At 42.1% G+C, this 9,228-nt stretch overlaps 2 long non-coding RNA genes across 4 annotated transcripts in view; one reads left to right on the top strand and one right to left on the bottom strand.

The window, feature by feature from the left end:
* Nucleotides 1-347: 347 nt before the first annotated feature.
* Nucleotides 348-9,228, bottom strand: part of LOC138172183 (uncharacterized) — an 8,965-nt gene continuing 84 nt past the window's right edge. The window contains exons 1-4 of one of the 2 annotated variants that reach the window (XR_011171067.1): nt 9,197-9,228; nt 8,523-8,645; nt 7,403-7,540; nt 348-1,211 (exon numbers count right to left, since the gene is read on the bottom strand). The exon at nt 9,197-9,228 is cut by the window's right edge and continues 84 nt beyond it. This is a non-coding gene — a long non-coding RNA (uncharacterized lncRNA). The remainder of the gene's footprint in view (nt 1,212-7,402; nt 7,541-8,522; nt 8,646-9,196) is intronic. The other variant, XR_011171068.1, reaches the window with a different exon arrangement.
* The window catches only part of LOC138172184 (uncharacterized), a 94,098-nt gene continuing 90,995 nt past the window's right edge, over nt 6,126-9,228 (top strand). For both annotated transcript variants that reach the window (XR_011171069.1, XR_011171070.1), the window contains exon 1: nt 6,126-6,931. This is a non-coding gene — a long non-coding RNA (uncharacterized lncRNA). The remainder of the gene's footprint in view (nt 6,932-9,228) is intronic.

Here is a 9,228-nt window from a genome sequence, read left to right as displayed (position 1 = left end):
TTGCTCTGAACTTAATATATCCTTTGTTCAGCTAGTAAAAGAAACACATCAGTGGGGGCTTTGGAGGTAAAGCTTTGAGTAGCTACTGTCCTACAATGTACCCTACATGAGAGGATGTTAGGGCCTGGCACTCCATTTGCAATAACATCAATGCTTTTTCCTTTTAAGTACTACCCAGAGGCTGGTATTATTTGAACCACAAAGTTGATGCTGCTGAAGCCAGGGCCCCCTTCAGGCTGTCTTTCCATTTCCAGGGAATATCTTAAGAGAAACCCGGAGACAAAGAGCCCAATTAGGAAGGAATCTAATCTGTAAAACCAGGGGCTAATCAGCTTGCCAGAGGACTCTTTTTACCTTGAAAATTCCATTTTAATTAAACTATTTTAAATTATGTTCGACATTTCAATTATTTCATGGCACTAATGGTTAATTTTCACAGCTCCACAAAGCAGAATTTGTATTTAAGACTTCTCTCATCTCTATTGAGGTTGGTCTTCAATAACCACTTACTATTGCTTCCTCTTACGTGTGTATACACACACACACACACACATATGTCACGTATTCTCTGGAGAGGATAATAAGATTAGAAATAACAAACATGGTGCAGAAGGAATTAAACTGCTCAGAGACACATTATATAATTTCAGGGAATGGGCTTCACACATGTAAGGTCTAAACAAGAAATCTCGATGGTTCAGAAGAGTCCAATAAGAGTTGGTCTTTGGGGCTCTGGTCTCCCATTTTCAGTGGTGTTCTAAGTCCACTGAAGAAGTCAATGGAGATAAAATTATTTTCGTTTTTTATCTTTTTGGTTTAAAAAAGTTTCTCCCTGGGAGAAGCATGTTTATATTGCATAATGTAAAAAATATAGCCTAAAATATTCATATTTGACAGAAAATTCTGCAAACTGTCATATATAAAATAGGTTTGGTTTCTATATGGTGAAATCGATTCACCTGCTGAGATGGGCTAAGAGAGAGCCTAATCAAATCAAATAAAAATAATAAATAAAAGGGATAGGGGCTTCAGTTCTCCATTAAATGGAGAGGATGGGGTGCTCTTGGGATGGTCTTGTGTTCTGGGCTTTTGATGATCCCTCTGACTTTCTGCCTGGCTCCTGTCCCTGGGCATCCTCAGGCCTGTTTCAGTTTCTCGATCCGTACATTGAAGGTTTCTTCCTGCATCTGCAGTTTCTCATTTATCTCAGCCTGGGAAGACAATCAGAGAAAAATGGGGTGCTGATGGAGCTATCACGGCCTGCACATTGTCTCTGTGGCTGGGACATGCTCGAGCGCCTAAAGACAGACATTAGCCCAGGAACACCTTCCTGTTTTGCAGACATTATGCTGTTTCAGCCTGGAGTGATGTGATAAAGCTTTATCATCCTTCTATGCCTGGTCCCAATGTAGAGTGTGTCTGCTAGCAACAGGAAGTGGCATTTGGACAGCCATTTTTCATATCACCTTGGGTTGTGCGATAGGATAATTTATCTGTGTTTTCAGATGGACTTTACCAATAAACACCCAATCAGGATAACTGCTCCGGGTTTTATTAATGCAATCCTTCCACCCCCACCCAACCCAAATGGCAATGGATTATTATTTTTTTTTTTTTTTGCCTGCAAGGCAATAAATTTTCATCTGGATCCCAGAAAGTCAGGGCTACCTGGGAATGAGCTGTGCCAATAAGTTTAAAGGTTCTTCTTGTCATTCCCACAATTAAGAATATTCCTTCTCTTCTGGGACTTTGGGAATTCTACCACTTCTCTGCATGTGATTAGTTGGGAAAAGGTGAGTGATTGCTGAAAGGCTTCAGTGGATGGCTGGGTTTGTGATTGCTTCTGGCCCCTGGTGGTGACATTTCTGTGGAGAGGTGAGCATACATATCTCCTAAACATTTCTAGCTCTAGAATGTCCTTTAAAAAAAATTAGGAAGAATATGTAATTGTGGTCAGATCAGTCTTGGTCTTGGAGAAGAGATGAGAAGACACCTCCCTCCTTTCCTTGGAGAGGTGAGGGTCCCTGGGTGAGGTATATTGCATACATGGCGAGATGCAGTCATTCTGTAGGTTGGCTTTGCTTAATTGCTACAGGGGAAAATACATTGGATTTGTGTGTGGGATATTGGGTAGTATATCTGGAAATATCTATGATATAAAAACAAAAGCAAATTTTAAAAGACAAATACAGTATTTACTATAAACAATAAAAATCAATCAGTTATTGCACATTTATCATTAATAATAAATAATGTGGTCAGGACAGGTAAATCTATGTGTGGAGGCATGCCCAAAACAGCTTGGTACACCAAACATGGTTTCCTAAAGCAACTTGCAGATTTCCCTCCATCTTTAAGTAGAAAATAAAATAAAACTGTCAATGACCTGAAAAATGCTCATAAATCTGGGAATGTTAATATCTGTTGGGTCACTTGGGCTTTTCAGAATCACTGATGCCTTGTAAGGCTTTTATGGGTCAGTTTCAACAGGAGGAATGCTCATGTCAGATATTGGATTTGGTTTTTTAAGTTTCACAAAGTACTTTTTGGGCTTTTCATCCTACCACATTGTACTTGGCCTCCAAGACAAGATTTCGACTTTAGCTAATGATGAGATGAGACACGGATAGCCTTATTTGACTCTCAGGAAACTTTTTTGTTTTGCCTCTGGGTCATGCCCAGTTTATTCTCTCCTGTCTTGACAGTGATTAAGAGAGGGGAGAAGGGAGATGAGTTGGAGGAACAGAGGGAAGTTTAGGAGAGAGGTGCTGACTGTAGGGAAACTGAGAACTAACCTTCCAAAGCAGAATAAACCACCTGCCCTTCCATGGAATGATGGCTTACCTTTCTAAGACATTCCCAACACCTGAGGCTGTCAGAAGCTATCTTCAGAGGTGCTCAGGGCACCCCTCGAGATATTTATATTGTAGTTTACATGGATGTAGGTTACATGTAGTAGACAGGGATGGGGGTGAAACTCCAATGAACTAATGAATGCAAAATGGTTTGCAAAATTAAATTGCTGTAAAAACAGTGGTTCTTTTTGTAATTGTTATTGATTTCCAACACTTTGGTTTGAAAGAGTAATACACGCTATATAATCCATATGATTCCATATAGCAATTACTATGACACTGACCCAATTATTGGAAGGGAATTTCACAACTCCAAAAATTCTGGGCATCCCCCCCCCATCTCCCTTCCACTAATGAAAATTCTACTGGCTTGGCCCATTTCAATCAGCTGGTGCTTTCACCTCTTTTGGGAGAGGACCCATTTCTTACTCAGCGGTTACTTTGGTGGGACACAACCACAAACAAGTGCATTGTCTTCCTTGGGGAAGAGTCATAGGTCGATGTGTGAGCTCAAGGGGGTCCACCGAGTGGTAATATAATATTCCTAGTCTCTGGGATGAGGACATTATAAGATTATAGTTTTAGAACTGGAAGGGATTTCTAGAATTGATTTCTTTCTAAGCAGGTACTATGTTGTTTGGACTGAAACTTTTGAAGGAGTGCAAGTATTATCAGTGCCTTCTGAGAGCATATTGTATCCTGAGACAAATGCCCTGTTGCCCCACCCAAGTAATGGTTCTATTCGTACTTAAATTACTCCATAGGTTTGTGAATGAATATTTCACAAATACATAACAGAAAGCAGCTGAGACAGAGAGGGAGCAGGTACTTGTCCTCTGGGCTAGGCAGACCCAGCAGAGGCCAGTGCTGTGAAGCAGAAAGAGCTGTGGAGATTGACATCAGAGGATTTGATTTAAATTCCTGGCTTTATCAACTACTACCTTGGGAACGTGGGCAAACTACTTCATACTTCTGGGCCTCAGTTTCCTTATCTCTAAAATGGGAGGTTTAGACTAGGTGACTTCTCCAGTTCCTATATCTATGTTTTTCCGCTTTCTCCCACTCTGTTCCCAAAGAAACTGTCACTTGTTTCTTTGAACTCTGTGCTTTTCCCGGCAGTTCAGGTGGATTCAGATAGTTGCTTTCTAAGAACTATCCTTTGTTTGAATGGCTCGTCTTGATTCAGAAAGAAAAAGAAAAACCTCTGTCTTACACAGCTGTGAAACCTGGACATTTCTTTCCTAGGGACTGTGGTGAGTGAGGGTAGTGATGACACTTGGATTTATTTCTTAACCTAGAAATGAGAAATAGAGCTGAAAAACCCACGGTCTCCAAATTACTGGCTTCCCTTAAGCTTTTCAAGTTTGCCTGGGCCAACAGTCAAAATGAATACGAGATTAGAGAATCGTTATTCATATTGTCTCAGAAATGGAATTTCCTTTTAAATGTGAGCTTTAACAAAAAAAAACAAGTTTTCTCTATTAAGTGTGGCTTTTATTATGCATCTTGGAGCCAAAAAGTATTCCTGTGGGAAGGATCATCTAAAATTAAAGTGCGAGTCAATGAGAAAATAATTTAATTTACTTAAAAATAATTTACATGAAAATTTCAGGACTTCATCAGTTGTGTAAAGTGAGGTATGTCAATAATTAATTCTAAGAGCTTTGAAAAAGAAAGAACTCTTTAAAGAATATTGCCCACAGTGATTTCTGTGTTGCCTGGAACAACCATTCAGATATTTTTATTGTTGGGTTGTTTCTGACTGACTCTTCATGACCCCACTTGGGGTTCTCTTGGCAAAGATACTAGAGTGGTTTGCCATTTCTTTCTCCAACTCATTTTACAGATGAGGAAACTGAGGCAAACAGGGTGAAGTGATTTGCCCAGGGTCACACAGCTAGGATGTATCTGAGGCCAGGAGATTTTTATAGGCAGACTGTAATGAATCAACTTTTAACTTGACTAAGACACATGAGTAAATGCTGACAAAATGCCATGCCACAAGAGTACCCACACCCCAAAGTTACCTGGAAATTAATTTGGGGGGGCTCAGTGGGTTTGTGGAGAGAGTTCAGGAAGGGAAAGGTGAAGACATGTTTAGTGATGGACCCTAAAAATTCTAGGAAAGCCACTCTCTGCTTGGAGCCATCATTATTCCTGCTTTCAATAGGGCTGAATGCTAGTCGCCACCTGTTTACATGGAGGTTGGCAAGGCCAATGGGAAGATTTATGCAAAGAGAGAGAGTGGGGATCATGATATCTTAGGACTGTAGACTTAGAGCTGGAAGGGACCTCAGAGACAAGCTAGCCCAATCTCTCCTTTTATAGATGAGGAAACTGAGGCCCAGGGACGTTGGGACTTGACAAGGTCACATAGTGAAGGTCTGAGGCAGGATTTGAACTCTGGTCTTCTGGATTCCATGTTCAATGTCCGATCCACTCCATCACTGCTATCCCAGAGGTACTATGTCAACCGATCATTCAATCTCTTGCTTTTATTGTCCTCATCACACTCAATGGCAGACAGAAGGAAAAACTCAAAGGACAACGTATCCTTCTACTCCCATTTTTAATGGTCAGAGTACTTCACAAAAGTGGGAAAATGGGGCCCTGTTGTTGTTGAGTAAAGTATTGATATGCAAGCTCCTACTGTTGTTACTGTTATTGGTACAACTACCACCATCGTGGTCATCATCAATCATCATCATCATCATCAACATCATCATCCTCATTGTCTGGGAGCTGGCAGTTTGGTTTGTCCTGCCCAGTGCCCGGGACTCACTTAATATGGAAATCAGTCTGCCCCCCAAAGATCATTGCTCCTCACTTCTTTCTCTGCTTAATTGTCTTTGACCTGGTTGTTCCCTGGATGGCACATCCAAGGGATGATGGCTTTGGGCCAAGGAGGTGACCACATTTAAAAGTTAAACAGTGTCTTCATTTTCCTTTGTAGATCAGTGGAACAAGCGTATCAGGCTCTTCTCTTTTGAAGTGAGTCGCTAAAGATGTATGGATGTATGGCTCACTCCATGTAGTCCAGCCTTGGCAGAGATGTGTTTCCAATTTGGGGGGCCTCACAAACAATTCCATTACTGTCTAAGAGCAGCCCTGGTGATAATTCCTGAGGATCGTGAGGAGCCTCCGGGGGCCAGGGTTATACATAAACTATATTTAGAAGAAATGTTATCAAATCCAAAGAGGAGATACATTCTGAACTCCTGGCTTCATGCAACTGCCCCCTGCCCTCCAACCTATTAGCCGGTTATTACATTCATCAGATGGCTCACAATAAAGAGCTTTGTGTAAAAACATGTTCTTCCACTATTTCTGGTAAACACTAAACACCCCTTATTAGGCTGAGGACTTTGGCTCCTTCTTCTGGCACAGAATCTCTGCTCACTCGTGTAAATAGTGCAATAGCATCTGATGACTGAGTCAGTCACAAAGGGAGCTTATGCCAGTCTGATCTCTGGCTTGTCCCAAATTAGTCGTTTGAACAGGGTGCCTTTTACATACCGGCTCTCATGTTCTGACGATTAACTAAGTCTCCCCCCAGCAAGGCATTTATGTGTTTTCTGTATGCAAAATTTAGTAGGGACCAGTTTCTACAGCCTTACTCAACTTTTATGGAAATCTCAACTTGGTCAGAATAGCCAATAGACTGAATCTGTTACCTTCTTGGAGAATGATGCAGATTCCTACAAACCATGGTGGGAGGGGCGTCTGTAATGTGAAGTGAGGCCACTTGTCCCTCTGGACAGTGGGGAAATGTGAGAAGGAGGTATAACTCTGACCATGAGTCTGAAGCCGAGGTAACATGAGTGTCTGCCTGTTTCCTTGCTGCTTTTAATCCCAAGCCTGGCCTAAGTGGTTTTGAGATTCTAGTGATAACTGAGAAGAAAACCAACTTTCTGGGAATGAGTTTGCTGATTTCTTCGCTTCTTTGTGGATGTCTGATGACAAACACAAAATGGGTTCGATATGGCTTCTTTGGTGTTTGCCGTTTTTTCAAATGGACCTGGGATTCTATCGGGTGTGGGGAGCTCCTGATGAAGACCCTTCCTCTACCAACACAGGTCAGCCCTTTAACTGTCATTTAGAGTCTTAGAGTTTACTGGGGACACTGAGAAGTGAAAAGACTTGACCAAGGTCACCAAGCTAGAATGTTCAGATGGAGGAATTGAACCCATATCTTCCTGACTCCAAGCTTGGCTGTGTATCCTATATACCAGATGACCTCTCTCAGTTTCTTCGATATATTTAAGGACTTGGTTCATGTTTGCAATGTGAAAAGGGACAGGGATGTTGCTGTGCTTTGTGTGTCAGTCTTTCTGCTGTAAGGAAGTCAAACCACTCTTGAAATGGTTAGTGAATCTATTTTTGTGATCTTTCTGAGTATTAGGTGACTAACCAGAGAGTTGTGTGGAGCTGCTAAGTCTGAATTCTATTGCTATCCTCACCGCATTTGTGGGCAGGGCTAGGAGTCATTTAGGCTTAGGTTGGTCAGCTAAAGAAATATAAACGCATGTGCTGCCCCAGCCATGTACCTGAATGCTGCTTATGACTTCATCCGTGATCTGACCCAGCACCGTCTTGACTTCTTGAATGGTGAAATTAGCCAATGGATCCACCTCTGTGACTTCACTTTCTGCCGGGGACTCTTCCGAAACGACTTGCTCAATATCCTAGGACATGCCAAGTAAACAGCACAACCGAGACAATTGTTCAAGGAGCTCTCCATGACTCATCTGCAACTCTAAGCTTTTATTGAGTACTTTTCTACAAGAAATCATGTCAGCCCTAGAGAAGACAGGGGTTTGGGAGTTACCACTGACTTTTGAATCATTAGATCCCACGAACATAAAGACTCAAGCCAAGACAATGCAGATGTCCTAAGTGGGGTAGGACTGGGATGGAGGTGGAATTCACCGAGAAAGCCATCCTTCTGGCTCTCTGTTGTCCAATCTGTGCTGGTCCCAGTCCCAGTGACTTCTATCCTCAGAGGACTGAGAATTTAGAACTGGAAACAATACTTGAAGGGAAGAGGAGACTAAGTCTGTAGGATGATCCATTCTCTCTTCAGACAAACATACCTGTCCTCAGGCTGTGTTTACCCTGCTGTACCCTTGCCTCATCCTCTAGGCTGCTGCCATTTTCCAGTCCCCTCTTCCAAGAGCTTTTTCCCCATGTGAAAGGGTTCCTTGTCAGGGAGCTCCCTTTGATCCACATACCCATTCTTCTCTTGGTCTCACTCGCTGTTCTTACATGCAGATTACACCTCCCACCTTTGCACTTAGCAACCTCCATCACTAGGATGATCTCCCTTCTCATTTCTACTTCTGAACTCCTTTATCTTCTTTACAAACACAGCTCAAATCTCACCTTCTGCAGGAGAACTTTCCTTCTTCCATGCCCCACCAGTGCCTCCCCCCTCTCAGATTACCTTCCGTATGCATGTATGATCCGGCTATTTTCATGTTGTCTCCTCAATTAGAATGTAAGCTCCTTGAGGTCAGGGAGCCTGATTCTACCTTTCTTAAACTGCCAGTGTCCAGGAAAATGTCTGGTACATAGTAAGTGCCTAATGAATCCTTCTTGGCTGGTTCACTCTCCAGTCCAAGGAAAGCAGAAATGGGTTGCACACAACAAAAAGGGCTAATGTCTTACCTCTAAGTCCAGAGTTGATATTGGGGGTGGCACTATAAATGCAGAATAAATGTCACATGCTATGCCTTCTTCAAGGGGAGCTGGAAAAGGGGAATCTGCCGGCTTGACAAGCTCAATCACTTTCTGTAAGGAGGAAAAGAGGCATCACGATTATAGCCTTTGATAATTAACCTTGGTTTTACTAATTCGTCTTACAAGCACATCACGATTTCTTGTCTGTTATCCTTTTAGCCCCTCTTCCTTTGGGAAATCTTTCCTGATAACTCTCTTCTTTTTCTAGTTCATGGAAATGTTCTGCCTGTGGCTTTCAAAGAGATCTGGACTGATTATCCACACAAGGAAGACCAAGTGGATGAAGGTCTAATACTTAGATTTCAACACGGATGTCCTATGGAGCTTGTCCATTAGTATGAGATATTAGGCTCATAGTTGAACAGAAGTGTGGGATGGATTATTTTTAGGAAATTCCAAAGCTCCTGAAGGACCCTAAGCTTACTTAGAGACAAAAGGCCATCTGTTTAATACCACTATTCCACTGGTTACTGTGTCCACCTCTGTCAATGCTACAACTTTGTGCTATATTCTATATTCCCTTATTTGCTAAATATGCTTTATGTGCTAGCCTTACCCTCACCCCAATTGTTAGCTCCTCATCAGCAATGGGCCAGCCTCACCTTCACTCTGATTGTTAGCTCCTCATGGGCCA

The sequence above is a fragment of the Petaurus breviceps genome, unplaced genomic scaffold (genome assembly GCF_028583685.1).
Source record: "Petaurus breviceps papuanus isolate PSGF00001 unplaced genomic scaffold, PetGlider_PUasm1.0 490, whole genome shotgun sequence".
Taxonomy (NCBI): domain Eukaryota; kingdom Metazoa; phylum Chordata; class Mammalia; order Diprotodontia; family Petauridae; genus Petaurus; species Petaurus breviceps.
This window is presented reverse-complemented; position numbering and strand designations above follow the sequence as displayed.